This window comes from Simochromis diagramma, unplaced genomic scaffold (genome assembly GCF_900408965.1).
Source record: "Simochromis diagramma unplaced genomic scaffold, fSimDia1.1 OVJJ01000354.1, whole genome shotgun sequence".
NCBI classification, from domain to species: domain Eukaryota; kingdom Metazoa; phylum Chordata; class Actinopteri; order Cichliformes; family Cichlidae; genus Simochromis; species Simochromis diagramma.
Genome location: NW_024386926.1, coordinates 33,700 through 55,781, shown reverse-complemented (window position 1 = coordinate 55,781; position 22,082 = coordinate 33,700). Strand labels below are relative to the sequence as shown.

Sequence of the window (22,082 nt, the reverse complement as noted above, 5' to 3'; positions counted from 1 at the left end):
GATGTTGTCGCGTTGCAACAGCGTTTTGCGGATGAGTTCTCCCCCCTGCACGGCCGGACGTCCCTCATCGAGCACCATTTCATGACGCAGCCCGGCGTGACGGTGCGTTCACGGCCCTACAGGCTCCCGGAGCATAAGCGGAAAATCGTGCAGAGGGAATTGGCGGAAATGCTGAGGATGGGAGTGTCATGGTTCGGATTTTGAGGAAGAGACTACGACTGGGATATAGTGAATGTCAGAATAGTGATTTTATTATACATATGTACATATGGGGAAGATGAGCAGTACAAGGCTCTAAGCGCTGATCTCCCACCGAACAACCACGTCACAAGGTTTTTATTACAATGATGACGTCAAGTCACATGATCGGTATCAGTCAGGGGGAACTCAGAAAGTTCCCCTATATGGCCTCCAGATGTGTGTGTGTGTGGTGTGTATCTCTATTCGTGTCTATTGTGTGTGTATGTCAAACAGGGCCTGTTCAGAGAGTTTACCTAATATGGACATGAACTGCTACTTTAGAGAAAAAACAAGTGTGTATTACATTGTGCATTTTGTGATAGTGTAGCTCTCAGAGAGACTGTCCTAAGACGACCTTTCTGTTCTTATTAAGTGTGTGTGTTGTTACCGGCCGGCGTACGTGCAGAACTGAACATAGAACTAAGGCAGGGTCCAACAGGACCCACAAGCTTCTGAGTGGTTACAGAACTGTGAAACAGCTTTAAGCAAATAACAAGAATAGTACAGAACAACAGTAGACTAATTAAAGTACTGATAATCTGTGTAGATTAATATTCTAGTCAAAATAACCTAGATGTGATTCAAAGATTATTCTGTCAACTGGTTCAACAATGATAAATGATTAATGGTTGATACTTCTGCTTATAACTGTGATCATAAGAATACAAAATAAAATATCTCCTGGTCACATTCCTCCTCTTTGGGCTGGCTTGCCAGCCCAACTCACACCAGGATTTGTCTCCAAACCAAACAAACACGTTATGACACTTATCAACCCCAACACCTCGTTAGTTTTCCAATTGTCCCACAACCCAGCTGTTCTTTTAGCTTCAGACTCAAGTTTCAGCCTGTCACGCTTCAGGCCTCCTTGCCACCTCCTCTTGGAGTGAAGAAACGCCCTCGGATTCTTCATTCTTCGACTCGCCAGGTAGACTACTGAGCGAGCCAGCCACGTTGCAGAGGATTATTCTGCCTCTGTTTACCACCCGCGTTGTGACTTGGAATACGCCTTTCCCTGAGCTACCCTCAGCTCATTCACCCTCGTTGGTCTGGTGTTCCTGGATTTCCGCCACCCCTTCATGGTTATTGCTGTGTTAATGGGACCCATCTTTTCGAGGGGACTACCCGGAGCCCAAACGCCATGAGCCTTGGACCCAGGTGGTGTCTCGGCCGTCACTGTATCTATCTCTGCTGCAAAGGATCCTCCCTCCTCTGCAAAAGACAGAAAGCCTACACACCTCTCTTCCTACCCCTAATCTGCTAATATTGTTATCTACTGACCTTCATAGACTAAGTGCCAGCTCGTTATAAGCACATTTGCAATGTGTGTATAAAAGTAAACAACAGACATCAAAACAAATTGGGCATTCTTAATTCCAACTTCCATTTAAATGTAGTACTCAGTTTCTGATCATCTAATTATGGTCCTCACTGGTTCTCTAAATTGTCAAAAAACCTCTAATTTAGTCATACCTAAATTATTAAAACCCGAACGAAATCATAGACCCCTTATATAGCTTTTACCTTATGAACCTGAGCACAATTCTATAATGAGCAACCACCTGCAATATGTACCAAAACTCTTCATGGTCACACCTGCAATCAAAGAGCGGATGCACTTCATATCCGATTTAATTCTTCCTTATCTAAAACCTCCTCAGTTTCAGGTTAGTTTTGATTAGTCACAATTAATAGTTCTAGTTGTATTTGCAATCTCCCCACTGGAAGCTGCACAAAAACATTACCCATCTTCTCCAAAACACTCTCCCGCCAAGCTGTAACCCTGTGTAAAAACCTTAGTCAGCAGTTACATGTTAAGCTCCTTCAACTCCCAATGTACCTAAAAAGCAAATCTGTTAAATCAAACAGCTCATTTACAACCCCCTGTAAATCATAAGAGTAATAAAAGATTCAGCAAAACAGACAAGTATCATGTTCAGGTTTTCTCCAATCATTAAATCACTATTATTGCCGCAATTCATTCTATTCACACTTGGGCAATGTTACTTCACTAGTTTATCACTCAGAGCCCCCTAATGGCCAGTTAGTGAGCTCTAGGTCAAACTGTCCCCAAATTAGTTATTTGTTATTATTACTTGTTTTATTATTATTCTTTGTTTTCATGTCACTTGTCTGTTTTCTACTGCCCCCATTCTTACCAAAGCAAAGCAAACATTAGCAGCACATTGACCGCAGTCAGGCATCCACATTCCAGAGGTGCTATAAAAGATCTCCTGTCAGAAGAAAACATTAAGAACTGTAACGCTGTAAAGAAGAATATATATATATTAACGCTGCGCAGTTACCTCTGTAAGCAACACAAGACACAAAAATGGCATTTAAAAGTTCACTCATCCTTGAATATTTTGTCATCCTTCTACTCCTGTAAAAAGAAACACACATAAATTCATCCACCCTCTTGTTCTATCTAGGTGGAGGTTAACCTTAAGTCGTAGTCAAGTCTTGTCATCCTTTACCAGTCAGTCCGTTTGTTTTATTTCCAGTCTTTCATCCGTTCATTCATTCATTCATCCATTCTTTCTTTCTTTGCTGATAGTGGAAAACATCGCCGCATTTAGATTTCCGCCCTCAGCAAAATGACGTCATTTCCAAAAGAAAAACAAGAACTTGAGATCGGATTACCTCGCTGAATCCTTTTTTTTTAGACAGGGGCTCTCGTTTCTAATGGTCCCCACAAGTGCTTCCTCCAGAACCCATTTCAATGCGGAGAAACTCACTTACAACAATTTTCTCGCCGACGTGTAATGCTTGTAATTTCCGGTGTGCAGATCTGCTTAAAGAAAAGATTCAGAAACAAAAATCAGTGCACTGTTCAAAATGTAAATCAAAAATCAAAAGTAAATAAAAAGAAGCCTGGGTCTTCGGACTTGTCGCTGAATATCCTTTCTCTTATAGATAAAAAATACCAACTCTAAAACTTGGTGGGAGGGTAAAACCTTCCCCATAGTTCAGAAACCCCCAAAATAAAACAAAACAAAAGTCTCCTAGCTTCCCTCATTGAATTACAGTCATTTCGACTCTGGGTGCAGGATCCTATTTGCTCCTGCTAACACGTTCCCCAAAACAATACTAATACAGTCATCCATGTATCAGTTCTCAACCCACTCAATAAACCAGACATGATGATGGTAACAGTATTACCTACTTGAAATTGTGTTTGATCCTAATGAGCTAATCCTAGATTACTCCATTGCATGTGTCGTCCTCAAATGGTCTCCCAATCAATTCACCCGTTGCCCTTCTGACCTTTTACCCGACCAGAGGCTGAATAAATGTTTTCATCAAGAACCCCCACTAAGAGCTTAGTAAAAGAATGCACCTTAGTCTTTCTGAAAGACACACCCTGTTTAAACCTCCAAATTAAATTATATTATTAATGCAATGGTGATGATGTTCTATTATTTAGCGCCATAGGTTGTGTCCTCGCTCTAACCCTCCCTTGTGGTCCCGAGATCTACTGCAAAGAAAACAAAACCCCATTTCCACTTTAATCAATTGAGTCGAAGCATATAAGCAATTGCTCCTGCATAAATTTCATCATAGCTAAATGCTACCCTGAAACAACTCCTGTGTGTTAACACTAACTTCACTTTAACCTCACATTTCCTATGTTATAACCTGTTTTGATATAACTCTTTTTATTTCATTTGGCTCCTTTTAATGTAACAATACATTCTAATTCTAGTTTATCAGACTTAACCAAAATCTATGCTTTCCTTCCTCTTTGGTCCGTCTTTAAGTTCAGTTAAAAGCTAAACGAATTTGAGGCCTTTTGCCTGGAATCAATGCTCTCGTGGACTCTGTGTCTGTAAGCGCGTGCAATCCTGCAATGACTCATATCCTCCTCACAGTAGATTGGCCAATCATAGCGCCAGCCAAAGGCTCGTGACCCTCAAGAGATGAATTGAGCCACAACTCCTTTAAAGGCACAGAATGCAATATGTATATAGAAGAAATCATCTCCTTTTTAAGCTCTCCCCTTTATCCCAAAAATAAATCTATGTAATAACTGTAGGTGTACGCCTACATTATAGCCAGTACTTCTAGAAATCAAAAAAATCAAACCTATTCTCCTTCTTCATATTTATTTTCCATAGGAAAATAGTTCCTTATGTTTTTGACTGGATTGAATCGCGACAATCCTTTAGACAGGGACTTACGACCTAATCAGATCCCCACCGGTAGCTATTAATTTGTGCTGTGCTGTTGCAGGCCTGCTTAGAACAAAAATGAGAAAAAGAGAGCTGATTATTAGCTCATGAAAACACAAAAACAAAACAAAATCACCTGACAGGTTTTCTTTGAGTGCACTGTTACAAAAATAATGGGCCCCTCTCGGACATGTCCCTGTCTCCTAAAACTCCCTCTATTTAAAAACAAAAACAACAACCACCCAAACCTAACTGACAGAATCAGTCAGTCATCACCACATAATTCCACCTCCTCAATACACTGAAAATCTAAATAAAACCGCACAATTTGCACTTTATGCACTTTAACATGCCTAGATTCAACATACTCAAATGTTTTTTATTAACCATTCACACCATTCTATCACTCATACAAACAGCAAGCTGTTTTTTTTATTTTTCTTTGTGTTCAAAGCCAGGTTTAATCAATGTCTATGCATTAATCATCGTGGGCTTGTCTTGTCTTTGTAGGGTTAATGCGTTTTCTGCTTGTGTATGTGAATTTGCATATGTTGCTTTTGCAGCGTGTCAGACTCCTTCATAATTCTCCAGTTAAACCGTCAGTTTTCTTTCCCCAATTTGTCAACCCAAATTTTTAAACTCCCACCTTATTAACAGCATTCCTGGTCCTCTGCCAGAAGTTAGGGCCCCACTTTGTCAGGTTTGTGGAGACATGGCGCTGTAAACAATTCAACCAGAAACTTGCCTTATCAGATCCAGTCAAATTAACCCATAGGTTTTTCCTTCCGACTGCTGTACGTGGAGAATTGATCCAGTTCTGTTTATATTCCTCCTGTAGAAACACAACTGAGACATTTTATTACTGTCATGAGCACTTAAACTACCAGGTTCCCTTCTCTGGTCAGCAATACCAGCTTATGTCATGTGTATACGTGTAAGCAGATCTTCATTGCTGTTCCTATGTATTTTGTTAATGTTCAGTGCGTGTAAGCTGCTTTCTTCATTGCCTCCATATGTTACAGTCAGAATTAATTCATGCATCGTGTCACTGATTTCTTAATTCAAAACTATCTCCCTTCTGATTCTCTAGAAGAACATAATTGCACATGTAACACTTTGTGTATGTGTGTTTTCCATTCACTTATGTAATTGTCAGTTATTGTATCTCTTTATTTTATCTTCTTTTGTTTACCTCTTTTAGTTTTCTGGTGGACATCTCTAAACACCATCATGAGTTCAGGCTTTCGTTTCAATCTAATTATACCCTGTATTCTTACAGTCAAGCTTCACCTCTCACTGGTTCCGTCCTCTTCTCTCAGTGTCCATCTGTGGTCCTGAATTCACCAACAAACACAGTTCGTTTCCTCTCTGTTTCTCTTCAGTATCTTCCTTCTGGATTAAGTCCCAGCCTGGCAAAATATCACATTCAGTGTCATGTCACACTGTTCTTACCAGCCTGCAGTCCACCGTGCATTTTCCATCACGTGGTTTCTTCTTTTCTGTCTCTTCAAGATTACTCCAAGCATGGCAAATCTGACAATCAGTGTCCAGTGCTTCCCACCGTTCGACTGTCCAGCCTGTAACTCAGAGTGCATGTCAATTTTTGGTTTCAGGGTCAACAGTTCAGTTGCACTGTCTTTTGACTGCTTGTAAATTCTTCTCAAGTGGTCACGATGTTCTATTGGTCTTCATCAGACGATTAACTGTCCTTTGAGCTTCTTCTCAGGATGGGGACAAGTGCCAGGTCAAGCTGTAAAGTTTTAAGCCAAAATCTGGCCTGTTTTCTCCCAATTCTACTACTCTAATGGTTTTGGCGCCGTACTCAAAATTCCAGGTTGAGAGAAGTCCACCTCTATTCATCTGTAACCTGTATTGGCACACTAAAGCATAGCATTATTGTCATTTTCATTTCTTTTCTTAAAAGCTGCATTCGCTTCATGCTCACTCATCACCAAAGAAAGAGAAAAAATTTGCACCTTTCCTCTACTATCAACTGGACACACACGCTGCCCCCCTCTCTGTCCCTCTCTGCTCATACACACACTGCGGGGTTAGACGCCCCCCTCCTTGCTGCTGCCTGAGACAGAGAAAGAGAGAGAGACACTTTTCCTTTTTTTTTCCTACGCTCTGTCTGGCCAGAGTTTTCCTCATCTCTCTTATATGGGCATGCACACTTCCTGTCTCACACACACACACAGCCCCCTCCTTCTCCTAAGAAGAAATACACACACACACCGTCCCCTCTCAGTGAGAGAAAAAGAGTTTTGCTTTTCCTTTTTTCAGAACACTCAAAACACTGCAACCACAGGACAACTTAACAGACAGTTTTAAACAAGTAATTTACACTTTATCTACACACACGTAATTTATATTCTATTTACACACGGGCCCGCATAGACGTCTTATGCCAGAAGAGGTTACACCTAAGTTTTTGACTAATTTAAAAGCATCTAAGCCCAGGCCTCGCCTTACTGATCAATTACACGCTTCAGGAACGCCCTCCCGAGAGCGCCCGAATTCCTAAGAAAACACCATATGTCAGAACAACTTCTCTATTTCTCTGCTGGTGTTCCTAAATTTTTCCACTAATTTAAAAGCATCTTTCAGCCCAGAGCCGCGCTCTTTCTGACCAATTACCGTTTCAAGGACGCCGCCTTGAAAACGGTCAGATTACTAAGTTCTAGTTAATTTATACCTGCTTCCCGTCAGGTAAAAACCAGGACCTCCACCAGCCGTGTGAAATATCCCAGATCACACTTTTGGCTTTACTTAAAGTTCACAAGTCCCCAACGTTAAGGTTACAGGCGGGTCCGCGACCCTGTCGATCAATCAGGCGCAGTAAGGAAGCGGTCTCCCGTCGACCGCTCCGGTTTATTCGGGATGCTCGAATTTCCCCGGCAACCAACCGAGCAAAAAAGCCTGACCCCGCGTCCGAGGTCAGGGGTCACCGCCACAGTGCTGAGCAACTGCGCCCTTAAGGGACCGCGTCCCCCGTCCTAAGAAAATTTACTTGTTTTTAAAAGCCTCACGGTGAGCTCTCAGCCCCCGTCTATTACCTGAGACCCGAGACCGCGTCTCTGCTAATTAATTAAACCAAAAACCCTACACTAACCAGGTGACTGCTGGCATCCAGCCACCCACATCGGTTTTCCACACCTTAAAACCGTGTTATTTGTTTCCACACACCTTAAAACCTTGTTATTTTAACCTCATATAACCTCTTAAACCTCTTAAAATTCGCTCCCCCAATAAACAGCTGTACCTTTTATCAGTACAATATTCCCCAAACATCTAACACTAATTACCCCAGAATCACCACGGACCGAACAGAAGCTCCACTGAGTGAACCTTTAATTTAGCATCTATTTTCCAATTGGGCACCTTTGGAGATCCATCAACAGGCGGTGCTTACCTCTCATATTTCGGGGCCCATCACTCAGTGTAGCTCCCGGCCGTCCGTCTGACACCACTAGGCCGTCAGCCAAGCTCCTTAAAATATCCCTCCTCAAACCGGGATTTCGGCACCAGGTTGTCATGGTTCGGATTTTGAGGAAGAGACTACGACTGGGATATAGTGAATGTCAGAATAGTGATTTTATTATACATATGTACATATGGGGAAGATGAGCAGCACAAGCCTCTAAGCGCTGATCTCCCACCGAACAACCACGTCACAAGGTTTTTATTACAATGATGACGTCAAGTCACATGATCGGTATCAGTCAGGGGGAACTCAGAAAGTTCCCCTATATGGCCTCCAGATGTGTGTGTGTGTGGTGTGTATCTCTATTCGTGTCTATTGTGTGTGTATGTCAAACAGGGCCTGTTCAGAGAGTTTACCTAATATGGACATGAACTGCTACTTTAGAGAAAAAACAAGTGTGTATTACATTGTGCATTTTGTGATAGTGTAGCTCTCAGAGAGACTGTCCTAAGACGACCTTTCTGTTCTTATTAAGTGTGTGTGTTGTTACAGGCCGGCGTACGTGCAGAACTGAACATAGAACTAAGGCAGGGTCCAACAGGACCCACAAGCTTCTGAGTGGTTACAGAACTGTGAAACAGCTTTAAGCAAATAACAAGAATAGTACAGAACAACAGTAGACTAATTAAAGTACTGATAATCTGTGTAGATTAATATTCTAGTCAAAATAACCTAGATGTGATTCAAAGATTATTCTGTCAACTGGTTCAACAATGATAAATGATTAATGGTTGATACTTCTGCTTATAACTGTGATCATAAGAATACAAAATAAAATATCTCCTGGTCACAGGAGTAATAGAAGAGTCGCACAGCGCCTGGTGTAGCCCCATCGTTCTGGTGGCGAAGAAGGATGGGTCTATACGGTTCTGTGTCGACTATCGCAGGGTGAACGAAGTGTCACGCTTTGATGCCTACCCCATGCCTCGGGTCGACGAGCTCCTGGACCGGTTAGGCACGGCCCGCTTTTTCACAACACTGGACTTAACCAAGGGCTATTGGCAGATTCCCTTGTCTGCCGAGGCCAGGGAGAAAACGGCCTTCTCCACTCCGTACGGTTTGTACCAGTTCGTGACTCTTCCGTTTGGCCTGTTCGGGGCCCCGGCCACTTTCCAGCGTCTCATGGACCGGGTACTGCGTCCGCACACAGCGTATGCTGCCGCCTACCTGGATGACGTGATCATCCACAGCGACACCTGGGCGGAGCATGTGCTGCGGGTGGCCGCGGTCCTGGAGTCCCTGAGGGGGGCGGGGCTCACGGCCAATCTGAAGAAGTGCGCGGTTGGATGGAGGGAGGTGCAGTATCTGGGGTACCACCTGGGGGGCGGGCAGGTGCGTCCACAGGTGGAGAAGACGGCGGCTATCGCATCCTGCCCGCGCCCCAGGACGAAAAAGGAGGTGAGACGGTTCTTGGGGTTGGCGGGTTACTATCGTCGCTTTGTGCCGGGGTTTGCGCAGCTAACCAGCCCCCTGACCGATCTCACTCGAAAGGGTGCCCCGGATCTGGTCCAGTGGACGGGGCCGTGCCAGGCGGCGTTTGTGCAGGTGAAAAAGGCTCTCTGTGGGGAGCCGCTGCTTCACACTCCTAACTTTTCCCTCCCTTTTGTTCTGCAGACTGACGCCTTGGACAGAGGGCTGGGAGCCGTTTTGTCCCAGCAGGTGAGGGGGGCCGACCGCCCTGTCCTGTTCATCAGCCGGAAGCTGGCGGAGCGCGAGCGCCGGTACAGCACTGTGGAGAAGGAGTGCCTGGCCATCCGGTGGGCAGTCGGCTCCCTGCGCTATTACCTCCTGGGACGCTCATTCACCCTCTGTTCGGACCACGCCCCGCTGCAGTGGCTCCACCGCATGAAGGATGCCAACGCCCGGATACCCGGTGGTATCTGGCGTTGCAGCCCTTTAAGTTCAAGGTGATCCATAGGCCGGGGGCGCAGATGGCAGTGGCCGATTTCCTCTCTCGCTCGCAAGGGGGGGAGTTGGCTCGGCCGGACGGCTCCCCGGCAACGAAGTCTCGGGACGGATTCAGCCAATCGGATACGAAGCCGGGAACATAGAAATCAGATTTGTGAAGAAGACGACACACACCCCCGGTGGGGGTGTGTGGCGGAGGCGTGGCCCCGGGCGCAGCTGCAGGGGAGGAGTGGAGCGGAAGGCTCAACGGGGCGGCGCTGCGAGGCCGGTAAGAGCAGCTGATATTGTTTATGGACTGATGATGGTCTCCTCCGCTGTGTTTATAGTGAGACGAGGAGGAGCGGCCAGGAGAGATCAGCTGGGCTCGAGCTGTCAGACGGTGCGACTGAGTCAGCTGTCAAAATACAAAACATCAATAAAGGTGGAAGTTGGCTATACCTGCCTGTGTGTGCGTGTGTCTGTGCCTGGTGTACTCCACAGTAACTTTATTTATAAGTGACAATACCCAACAGACAACAACAGTCATCTGAAGCTGTTTAACAGAGTAAGGTAACAGCCTCCAATATTAGAGAGAAAGCCCCAAACATCAGACAATCGACTGTGAGCAGCACTTGGTGATGGTGGGAAAAAGAACTCCCTTTGACACAAAAATCCTCCCAGTGAAAACAGGCTCCAGGAGTAGCATCTACCATGACTGGTTGCAGGGTGAGGGGAAAGAGAAGAGATGAGCTCAGAGAGAAAAGAACAAAACACAAACTAAGGAGAGAGAAGACAAAAGTTAAGGACATGCAGTAGTGACATATAAAAGCATCAGGAGTGAAAAGAGAGCATTCAGAGCGTTTGTGCTGCTCCCTGATAACAGAACAATAGTTCTGCTGCTTCCTGTTCTGGAAACACACATTTATAAATGTTCACTTGCTGTTGATCAAAGGTATGTTGGTGGCTCTGGACGCTGAGGGAACTTTGTAAAAAACTAGATCAAATGTTAACGTCCTGGCAGAGGCAAAGAACTTTGATTTGATATTTGATTAGATTCATGTTTCAGCTCAGACTGACAGAAATATTTGAACTGCTGCTGTGTTAAAGGGAACACTGCTGTTAGAAAGCACCTGATCTGTTTCTGCACACTGAATGTTGCACTTCTCATACTGCAGTACTATTAAAATAAGTACACAATGCACTACTTTTGAACTCATGACTGAATGTTGCTGTAACAAAGTCATTAATGTGATTCAAAGTGTTCATGGTTTCCCAGCACAACAAATGATTGCACAAGTGTGACTGATCCACTTTCTAATGTGTGTGTAGCCCACACAGTGTGTCACTGTGTCACAGGTGAGTCTGTGTGTCCAGGTTCTATGAGGACAACAGGATATAGTGACTGAGTCCAGCAGCTTAAAGTCTGACTCCATCCTCCATTTAAATAACTCACACCAACAACTGAATAGCTTTGCCTTTGTGTAGCTGACACTTCATTTTAATGTCCTTCTATTCTGGTTCATCTGGTCTCAGTTTCTATCAGCACACAGGTTTCATCAGGGATTCTATGACCTCAGTGATCTTTGCTGGGCCTTAATGCTCTGAACAAAGCTGCACATCACAAGACTAAATAGAAATGAATCAGTCTTTCATTTCTCACTGCTGTTTGACTTCAGCTCTCAATGTCCCACCATAACCCATGGAAAGAATTACTGTCCATCCAGGCTGCTGAACATGAAGCTGATGAAGGTGGAGTATTGTGAGGGCAGATGGAGATGATGATGAGGAATCCAGGAGCAGTGGGTGGATGGCAGCATCAGCATGAAGGATCAGTGTGAGAACACATCATCATCCACAAAGGAAACCAGTCTGAGTGTCTGACGCTCTTGTTAGAAAGACGCAGTCCCAGCAGTTAGCTTGTCTGCTAGTTAGCTGAGAGCTAACTCACTTGTACATTGAATACCAAACTGTGTAAACCAGGGGTGTCAAACATATGGCCCGTGGGCCAAATCTAGGCCTTGAGATAATTTCATATGTCAAATATTGATGAATTTTCAGGCTTGCTGATAATCAATGTGAGCACGGCTGAGGTTTTATTCTGATGAGCAAACCATGTGGCCAAACACTTTAAGAGACAGACTGGGATCATACCATTATGTGAAAGAGGATGGAAATGTCCCATAGACAGCAAGGGTAGTGGTAGAGACCAGTACACAGAGAAATGGGAGCTGTATTTAAATGCAAGCATGTCAGGAAAGAGTGAAAAGACAAAATGAGCAGCATCTGGCTGCATTTCAGTGATATTGGAGACCACAAAGCTGAGTGCAACATTTATACAGGAGATATACAGGAGACGCTGAGAGTAGAACTGAGAAAATTAGGAGCTGGCTAAAGTGAGACCCATTTTTATTTCCACCCATTTTCCATTGTGGAGGACAAAAGGTTTCAAACTGGTCCAGGTCTTAAACCTCACGTGTTCTTCCTAATAGCAGTAAATGGATAGAAATAAGGCTTTTATGAAAACACTGAATAAAACTTGCTGCCTTTAAAAAGACTAAATGTACAGTTCTGTATTGAATACTACATAAAATAAACTATATATAAAGTGTGTCTGAATGGCAGAGATGCAGAAATATGTGCATGTAGCACAGAGCCACGGCTCAGTGTCTGAATGAGTCTCACAGACCTGAATGTGCTGTTGAAGCCATTTATAATTATAACGTAATTCTTTACTCGTTTGATCTGCTCCTTACCACAAGCCACCAGACGTAGAAGGTTTTGGACTTTTAACTATATTTTCTCAAGTTTTACAACTTTTCTTACTGTTAAAAACCTCGTTATGGGCATTCAGGCTGTACAAAGTAATTAGACATGTGTGGTATCTACAGAAACGTCAGAATCTCAGCTAAAAGTTCACAAAACCATCTCAACAACCACCAAACAGCTGAAACAGCAGGTGAACAGATCACACAAAAAAGATGTAAACACAAATCCCCCTGATTATCTGTTTTTTAAACATGAAGTGTAGTTTTGGACGTTCATTTACTGCTGGTTCAGTGAATCTTGGTTGGACAGTGATGAAACCTGCAGTCTCAGAATCTGTGAGAAGTCTGCTTTCAGCACGCAACAGCATTGTTGTGTTGTGTGCTGTGGATTCACCTCTGCAAACTCATCACTGTTTCACCATCATGTTTCTACTTAGACAATAACAAAGGAAGCAGTTCCCAGGAACTACTTCCTGTCTTGTTAACATAAGAGTATGTTGCCCTTCAAAACACCTCCACTTCTCCTCTTATTAGAGTACTGCCTTATTATTAATCTGCTAATATCAACAGAATGTGTCAAAAAAATCAACTAGGGCATGTGTTTGATTAACAAAGTAGTAATATGTTTACATCACATGAAGAAATCATTTTTATGCTCATTAAATGATTAATTCTTTTTTGTTGAATATAAATCAAAGAAAACTTTGATGAGTTAAATTCGTTCATGGCAATCCAATGAGAATGAGGTCCATCAAACCAAAGGCTCTGATAGCGTCATGTATTGCGCATGCTCCACGCCCACCGGATGCGGAAAGGTCCATTGAGAAGTGAACGAGCGCACGTGGAGTGACTTCTTTGGCATACCTGATAGTGAGGTAAGCAATATTTCTTGATATATTTATTTAGGTTAGTGGAGTGAGAGATAAATACTATTAGTTAAAAAATTTTACCTGTGTAGTGTGGAGATTTATATATAGCAGGGAGGTTGTAGACCCAAACATTTCTCAAATGTAAGTCGGTGAATTTAATGTTTTTTTAAAAACTTAACCGGAGTCGCTAATTGTTGCAACAGAGCAAAAACTGATGAGGTTATTTTGGTAAGTTCGTTTTTTTGTTTTTGTTTCTGTTGAGTTTGAATGAGGTTTGTTTCATGGTTATCTGCATTGGTAGGACTGTTTTTCTTCTCTGGAGTTAGCTAACTTTGAAGAGCGGGAAAGCCGCGTAGAGCCGTAACGTCTTCGCATATAGCTCCATGAATGAAGGGTTACTTTCTGCTTAACCGGAGTTGGTGATTGTTGGTAGTAGTGGTAAGACTGACCGACATGGTTTGGGTGATTTTATGAGTGTTTTATGATGCTCTAAAATTCCTGTTTTTGTCAGTGGAATTTAGTCGCGGCAACCGCATTAACTGGATTGATGAAAGGTTTAATTCAACTAAACCAGCGTTTAGGGGAGTTAATAACAATGAGTAAGATAAAATCTGTCACAATAATTGCATGTGCATTTTCTTTTTTTGTAATATATTCACTTAGTTTTTGAATTCAGAATGATTTAGGTGGATAATTGTTTGGGTTATAGTTTCTCTGGTGCTCTGCATTAAGGCTGACTAACGATGCGTTCACACCGAACGCAGTAGATGCCTCTAGCTGATCGCGTGCACATTTGCACCTCGAAGCGCGTCCAGCATGAACTGGTCGAGCTTTATATGCAATTTTCACGCGTATGAAGAAGAGATCTGGGAGGAAGTAGTGCCAGACAGTATGTTATTAAAATGGCAGCTGGCAATCTAGCGTTTGAAGAAAGAGTCTCCCTTCTCTATTTGCTGTGGAGAGCAGAGCAGTGCCTAAAGGACGTCCTCACTGTACCTGGGTCCATCAGGTCTTCCACAAGCGTGAGCAGTTTGGTGAGTTTCACCACTTGCTCCAGAAGCTCCGTCTGGATGACGGCCGCTTTCAGCTGTACCACCTTCTGTCCCTTGCCGAGTTTGAGGAGCTGCTGTCCCGCAGATTTTACCAGCTCGAGCGGTAGACGTGATAAGCGCGAATGCACAAAATGCACCACACAAACTGCAGTACGTATTTTACTTCGCGCTTCAAAGGCGTCAGTCGTGTGAAGTAGGCAGAAAAGCATTTTCTCAATGCAAATCTGCTTCCAAAGTTTAGCTGGACCTCCAGTCGCGCTTCATCGTGCTCCTCCATTGACTTTACATGTAAACCTGAAGCTCTGGTCGCGTCTATCGCGTTCGATGTGTACGCACCGTAACAGTCTTCACATTTCACAGTATGTAGATATTAACACAAATTTGTCAGAGTAATAACTTTGTTTAAATTAATTTCTCTCTCCAGAAATACATCACAAAATAAAGCCACATTCCCATGCTCTGAGATTCTTATGCACCTCCTCAACAATACATGGTAAGTTCATGTTTGCCTTATTATTATTATTATGTTATTTATTTATTTATTTTTTTGGATGATGCAGAAGTTTAATCTCCTTGACGTTTTCTAATGCATATTTCATTTTTTATCAGTGACGTGTATGTGGCAGTGCAAGCATTGTGTTACCAGAGAGAGCAGCAGGTACAAATTGCTTCAACATTATAAACTACATCATCATTACGGAATAGGTCAACATTATCTGTGCATATATGTTAATTGTCCGTGCACATTTAAGACTTGGAGTGGACTGAACACTCATTTCTATAAAACTCATTCATCTCAGTTTACACAGACAGCTTCAAGTTCAGTAACTTTTAAGTGTGAGTTATGTGACTGCAGTGACGTCTTCTCTGAGAGAGATTTCTTTGTCCATATTGGAACACATCTGCGAAGTAACGAGACAGTTAGTTGTGTGTTTCTTGGTTGCCCTTTCAAGACAAATATTTACAATACATTTTATGCACACAAAAAGAGGAAGCATCATCCACACACACTTAAAGATTTTAAAGCCAGTGTAGTTACACGTGTGGACCCAGTTCAAGTGATAGAGTCCTCTGATAACGTAAGGGCTAGCTGTTCTGAAGATGTATCCTATGGTGAATTTGAAAGTGAGTCAGTGACAGAATGTGATAATAGTGTTGTTGAAAATCAGCCTGAACTAATTGAACGGAAATTAGCAGTAATATTGTTGAAATTGGAACACATATTTCATGTTCCAGCAAAAGGATTAGATGAGTTCTTAGAGGAGTTAGTTTTTCTGTTGAGTTCAGCTAGTGTACCTCTGACAAAACGTACAATTACAGAAATTTTTAAGAGCCATAACCTCCATATTAGTCAGGCTGTTATTGAAGAGCTTGCAAATTCTGTATGTGTTTCTAACCCTGTGGCTAAAATATTGGGAAAGTGTGGCCCTCTTGCCACTCCTTATAAAAGAAAACTATACTACATACAAAATTTTAGGGTTGTAGAGCCTGTTGAGTATTTTTTATCGATAGACCAAAGGAAGTCATTTCAGTACATCCCTTTATTACAGCTATTGCAGGAAATATTGAGTCACAATAAATTGCTGGATAGAGTGATTGAAGAACAAATAGCTCAAGAAAATAGAGAGAATCTGAATGGTGATCAGAGGGTTTACAGATCTTTTCGAGATGGGGAGCATTATAAAAGAAATAGCTTTCTAGATGGTGAGAAGTTGAGAATTTCTATTAACCTTTATATTGATGATTTTGAGGTTTGTAATCCTCTTGGGACCTCACGGAAAAAGCACAAGCTTTGTGGTGTATATTGGGTCTTGGGCAATTTACCACCTGGTTCTCATTCAGCCCTTTCATCCATTTATTTGGCAATCCTTTGCAAGAGTGAAAATTTGAGGACATTTGGGTTTGAAAAAGTCTTTGATCCACTTTTGAGAGATCTGGTAACTTTGGAGCAACATGGTGTGTTCATCAGTCAGTTGAACGAGTGTATTAAAGGAACTGTGAGCTGCATCATAGCTGACAACCTAGGAGCCCATGGGCTGGCAGGTTTTGTGGAAAGTTTTTCTGCTGAATACATATGCAGATTCTGTACAGCTAAAAATAAGACTTTATCTGAAATAAAGTCAGTGACTGCTGGTGATTTTTGAGCGTAGAACACCGGAACTTCATGAATTCCATTTGAAGCGTGCACAAGAAACAGCAAGTGCTTGTTGTGGAGTTAAGCGAGATTGTATTCTGAGTAAGAATCTGAGCCATTTTCATGTCACTGCAGGCTACCCTCCAGATGTAGCACACGATCTGCTAGAGGGCATAATACCAGTGGAGCTTGCGTATTGTTTTTCTTTTTTAATCTCTAAAAAGTATTTCACCTTAGAAAAACTTAACAACTCGATCCAAAATTTTGAGTATAAATGGGCAGATAAAACCAACCGGCCTCTTGCAATTCCCCAGACTTTCTCATTAAAAAAAATATTGGTGGAAATGCACATGAAAATTGGTCTCTACTTCGTTTGTTGCCTCTAATTATTGGTCCACTTGTTCCAGAGGATGAACCTGCATGGCATATTGTTTTGGATCTGAAGGACATTGTGGAGCTTGTTGTAGCCCCTGTCCAGTCTGATGAGTCGATTTCATACCTTGAGTGTAAAATCAGTGAACATCGTCAGAGATACCAAGAACTTTTTCCAAACAACAGTCTTCTCCCTAAACATCATTATTTGGAGCACTACCCGGCTCTGATTCGGCATTTTGGGCCTCTTGTCCACAAATGGACAATGAGATTTGAGGCGAAACATAGTTTTTTTAAACAAATTGCTCGCCATACAAACTGTTTTAAGAACATACCTGTTACACTTGCCAAAAAACATCAGCTCGTGATTGCCTCTGACTTGCACTCTTCTGACCATAAGACACCTTTAATGGTAAATGTTGGCTCATCAGTACCAATTGATGTTCTGAAAAGTGATATCGCAGTAGCTATAAAGCAAAGATTACCAGATGAAACTGATGTCCATATTAAAAAGCGTGTCATACAATGGCATGAACTACAGCACAGGAATGATAGTTGTTCATGGGCAAATATTTGGTTTGCCAGAGTTTGCAGAAATTCTGCAGATTTTTATTTTGCATCGCAGAATATACTTTTTTTGTAAAAAAGTTCTCTGCTTGGTATCGAGAGCACTTCAGAGCTTTTGAGCTTGACATGTCACATGCGAGAGAAGTGTCTCGATGAACTACTCGATGACTACCCGTTAGCTGCCTATTCAGTGGGAGGCCTGCGTCTGGTTACTCTGAAGAGAAACACTAAATTGCAGGGTAAACAGGAGTGATGTTTGTAAGTATTTTCCCCCTATATCACCTGGTACAGTAAATAATACATCATACTTTGCAGACCAATTGCTACTTAATTTATTGAGAGTAGATTTCTTTTAAGCATCTTATGCAAGAATCGTCATTAATTAGAAGAATACAAGACTGTGGCGAGAATAAGGCACGGCGGGACCACGGAGTATCATTCAGAGCCATCTTTATTCACATCCCACCACAACAATCTCCAAACCCCTGAGTCCCCGTGTTTTTAACTAGGCTGGGCGTGATTAAGGATGCCGTGCAGGTGCGTCTGCCCTCCCTGCACGGCACCACAGACCACGCCCCACCACATACCCCCATCGCCCGATTGAGGCCGGGGAGCCATCCGGCCAAACCTACTCCCCCACCGCCAGTGGGAGAGAGATTCAGCCCGGACAGCTGGCACCCCCAGGCCCCGGCCAAGTGACGGGGAGGTGCGAGTTCAGGCGGCCGCCCGCGAATCCAGCGGCGCAGGCAAAGCTGGTTCGGAAGTCGAACACGTGACAGGTGCACCCGGCACGGCCGGCACAAGTGTGAGCCCCAGCTCACAGGTGGCTGGGCAGAGGTGTGGCGTGTACTGGCCTCTGGTGGTGGTGAGGCCGGTCTGGTGAGCACAGCGATCTCAAGCGTGGCGCACGCCTCGCTTGAGGGCGAGCACAGCGATCTCAAGCGTGGCGCACGCCTCGCTCGCCAGTTCCACTCGAGCAAGCTCCCCTGGCACTGGGACCTCCAGCTCCTTGTGCGGCCCCTCCGTCACCGCTGTCGCTCCCTGCTGGAGCAGCCCATAGCGCGACTCCTCCATCACTACTGCTCCCTCCGCCGCCACTCCCGGCTCGAGCAGCCCCTCGCGCACCTCGTCTGCCACCTCCGGTTGGAGCGGCTCATCCACCACTCCCGGCAGGAGCAGCCCTTCACCTGGCTGTTCCCCCTCCTCCGGCAGGCGCAGATCCCCGTGCGCCTCGTCTGCCACCTCCGGCTGCTGAGGTGCCTCACGCGGCTCCTCCACCGCTTCCCTGTCCTCGGGACACACCTGTGGGGGTGGCGCCCACGCCCAGAGCAGCGCCGCCAGCTCCCCAATCCTTTCCAGGTGGCGCTCAGACTGGTCCTGCAGCTCTTCCTGCTGGCGTCGCACCTCCGCCGCCTGCTCCCGCTGGGCGGCCGCCATTCCGGCCACCCCCTCCATTCCCTGGCTCCGATATGGACCCGCCGTGCTGCCTCCTGGGATTCGGCACCAATGTGGCGCGAATAAGGCACGGCGGGACCACGGAGTATCATTCAGAGCCATCTGTATTCACATCCCACCACAACAATCTCCAAACCCCTGAGTCCCCGTGTTTTTAACTAGGCGGGCGTGATTAAGGATGCCGTGCAGGTGCGTCCGCCCTCCCTGCACGGCACCGCAGACCACGCCCCACCACAAAGACAAATCTGGAAAATGCACTATTCACTTCTCCAGTAAAAAAATTCCTCCAGGCCAAGGTGACATCATCAAATTATCTTTGACATTAGAATTTGTTACACACACTCGCACAATAGTCAATGAGTACATCTTTATTTATTTTTTAAATATTTGATATTTGTCCAGGTCAACATGATGGCCCAGCCCATAAGACTGAGGATCATTCTCGGAGAACATGATGCCAGGAAACTAATTTTACCAGCTGGGATATCAGACTCCATTGAGGAATTGTGTCAGGAAATAAAGACAAATTTTGGAGTGCAACAGGATTTTCGTCTTCAATATCAAGATCCTGATTTCGGAAATGATTTTGTAAATCTGACTGCGATCTCTGAAATTTAATGATAAAGCAACTTTAAAGGTTGTATACTTGGATAGTGTGCAGTTGCAAAGTTTTACAGAAGATGGAGTGACATGTCAACCAGTGCGAAGTCCAACACATTCCTTTTCAAGCTCTTCAGACACAGACAATACAAGGCCCGTTTCATCGTCAGGTTCATCACCGTCTACAAGACTGTCAGTGTGGCCAAGTGTCTTCACAGTCCCTTGTTTCAGCTATGAGGCTGAACTGCAACTTGAAAAGGCCAATGCTGAGTTCATTGCTGGTGGAACTCATTTGACCCCCTCACCAAAACTGAAATCCCACCTTTTAGAAAGGCTGGCTGAAGAAATAATAAAATTTAAAGTCTATCCAACTGACAATGACCTGAATGAAGTTGCAGAAGCCCTTGTCAAACAGCATCCTTGTCTGAGGGAGCAGGGATCCTTTAATGGCTGTTATGGTTGGAAAATTAGCCTCAAGTATAAAATGGCCGGACCAAACTGAGAGGCCTGGGCTGTGCTGAGGTGTTGGTAAATTCACTAAAGAACAAGGCCCAAGACAAAAGTAAGGCAGCATTGAATGTGAAAAAGCCTAGAAGAGCAGAAGTCAATTACTGTCCGCAGTATCCAAAAGGAGAAACCACTGACAGCCTGGAAAAAGAGAGAATTGCACTGCTTTCAGAGGTTCAGAAGAGAAACAATGACAATATAGTGACAATGAAAATGCAGAAGACTTTTTCGTACAGAAGGCAAGAAGTTATTCAAGGACAGCCCTTCATTGCAGATTTTAAAAGCAGATGGCCAGCTCTGTTCACCGAGAAAGAGGTGCATGTCCTTTATGTCTAACTTTTAGAGTGTGTTTATGGTTGACCAGTTATTTCTTGCTTCACTAATATTGACATAACATAGTGATAAAACAGCTAATAATTCCTGGTATGTCCTTCCTCTGGTGCATATTATAAGTGCATTGTTCATGTTTTTCAGATTGACAAGGAATTCCTGCGCATATCGACAGTACCGCTGCTATCTAGATTCTTTTATGAGCTAGACTTGTTCACTCCATGCATGATGGAGCTCTTTCGAGGCAAAGGTGGGGTGGCTGGCAGAAAAATGAGACACATCATGGTGGCCATCTCCAAGGTGAGTTAGATCTGTGCTTAAGAACTTTTTATGCCCATAATCTGGCAATTTTATGAGCAAAGATATCTATACATATGGTAGGCAAAAGTGCTAAGACGTTTTCATATTTTATACAAATTATATAAGCATCAGTCTTATATTAATAAGTAATTGATAAAATCGTATGGTTAATTTTGATCAAAATGGAAAAAAAACAACAAAAAAAACATTAGTGTTTAGTTGCCTCATTTTGTGTCTGATTTGGTTTAGACAGATGTTTTGAGGTGGCTGTAGCTCAGGTGGTAGAGCAGGTCAGCTACTAATCAGAAGCATGGCGGTTTGGTCCCAAGCTCCTCCAGTGTGCATGCCAAATATCCTTGGGTAAGATACTAACCCCAAGTTGCTCACCGATGCATTCATCGGAGTGTGAATGTGTATGAATGTTAGACAGTAAGCACTAAACCCGGTGGTGCCAGTGTTCGACAGCCTCGCCTCTGTCAGTGCGCCCCAGGGTGGCTGTGGCTACAATGTAGCTTACCATCACCAGTGTGTGAATGGGTGGATGATTGGATATGTAAAGCGCTTTGGGGTCCTTAGGGACCAGTAAAGCGCTACCGGTATATAAATACAGGCCATTTAAACAGTTTAGAAAAAGTGATTGGGTGAATGAATTGTTGTATAAAGGCAGCATTGAGTGCTCCAAGTAGAAAAACGCTATATAAGAACCAGTCTATTAACCATGTGGCCTTTTGGACTCTTCCAAACTAAGTATTCCTTTTTCAAACTGCTGCCTAAAAGCTAAATATTGTCATTATGGATTCCCTTTTTTCTTAGGATGACACAATACATACAAGACGAGCATGCATCCTGAAGTCCTTGTGTGTCTACACTCAAAAAAATCTGTTGTTGGATGAACACAATTTAATCATGGCACCCTTTTTGCACACAATTTAACCACGTACAATAAACCCTTTTCGATCATGTCAAACCAACACATTTAGCATTTGGTGGTTTAATGTAATCAGATTACGTTGGATCAACATACTATACTTACATTGATTTGAAGTGATTTATTTAAGTATGTAGAGTGAAATTTGTTTTAATTCATTCTACACAATTTAAAAAGTTTAGGAAAACAGAATTAAATCTTGTTGTTTCAACAACTACTTTGTTAATCAAGGCAATGATTTCACTCATTTCAACCAAATTATTTCAATTAGATTTGTTTACATTTGTTACACATTTAGAAACCCACTACTTTACAAAAAAAGTCACAATCAGATTATGATAACATTATCTTTATTAACTGGATTTAGTGGACAATATAAAAGCTTACCATTTTTGTACACCTGCAAGCATTATGCCACTT

The 22,082-nt window shown here is 43.4% G+C and overlaps 2 long non-coding RNA genes across 2 annotated transcripts; one reads left to right on the top strand and one right to left on the bottom strand.

Annotated features, from left to right (window-relative positions):
• Window positions 1-226: 226 nt before the first annotated feature.
• On the bottom strand, window positions 227-8,670 carry LOC120736663. Its single transcript, XR_005696570.1, has 2 exons — window positions 2,023-8,670; window positions 227-1,989 (listed from the first exon to the last, which is right to left on the bottom strand). It is a non-coding gene; the product is annotated as an uncharacterized LOC120736663 (long non-coding RNA).
• A 4,727-nt stretch (window positions 8,671-13,397) lies between these two features.
• LOC120736665 lies at window positions 13,398-22,082 on the top strand. Its single transcript, XR_005696572.1, has 6 exons — window positions 13,398-13,423; window positions 14,894-14,962; window positions 15,079-15,127; window positions 19,400-20,419; window positions 20,579-20,734; window positions 21,548-22,082. It is a non-coding gene; the product is annotated as an uncharacterized LOC120736665 (long non-coding RNA).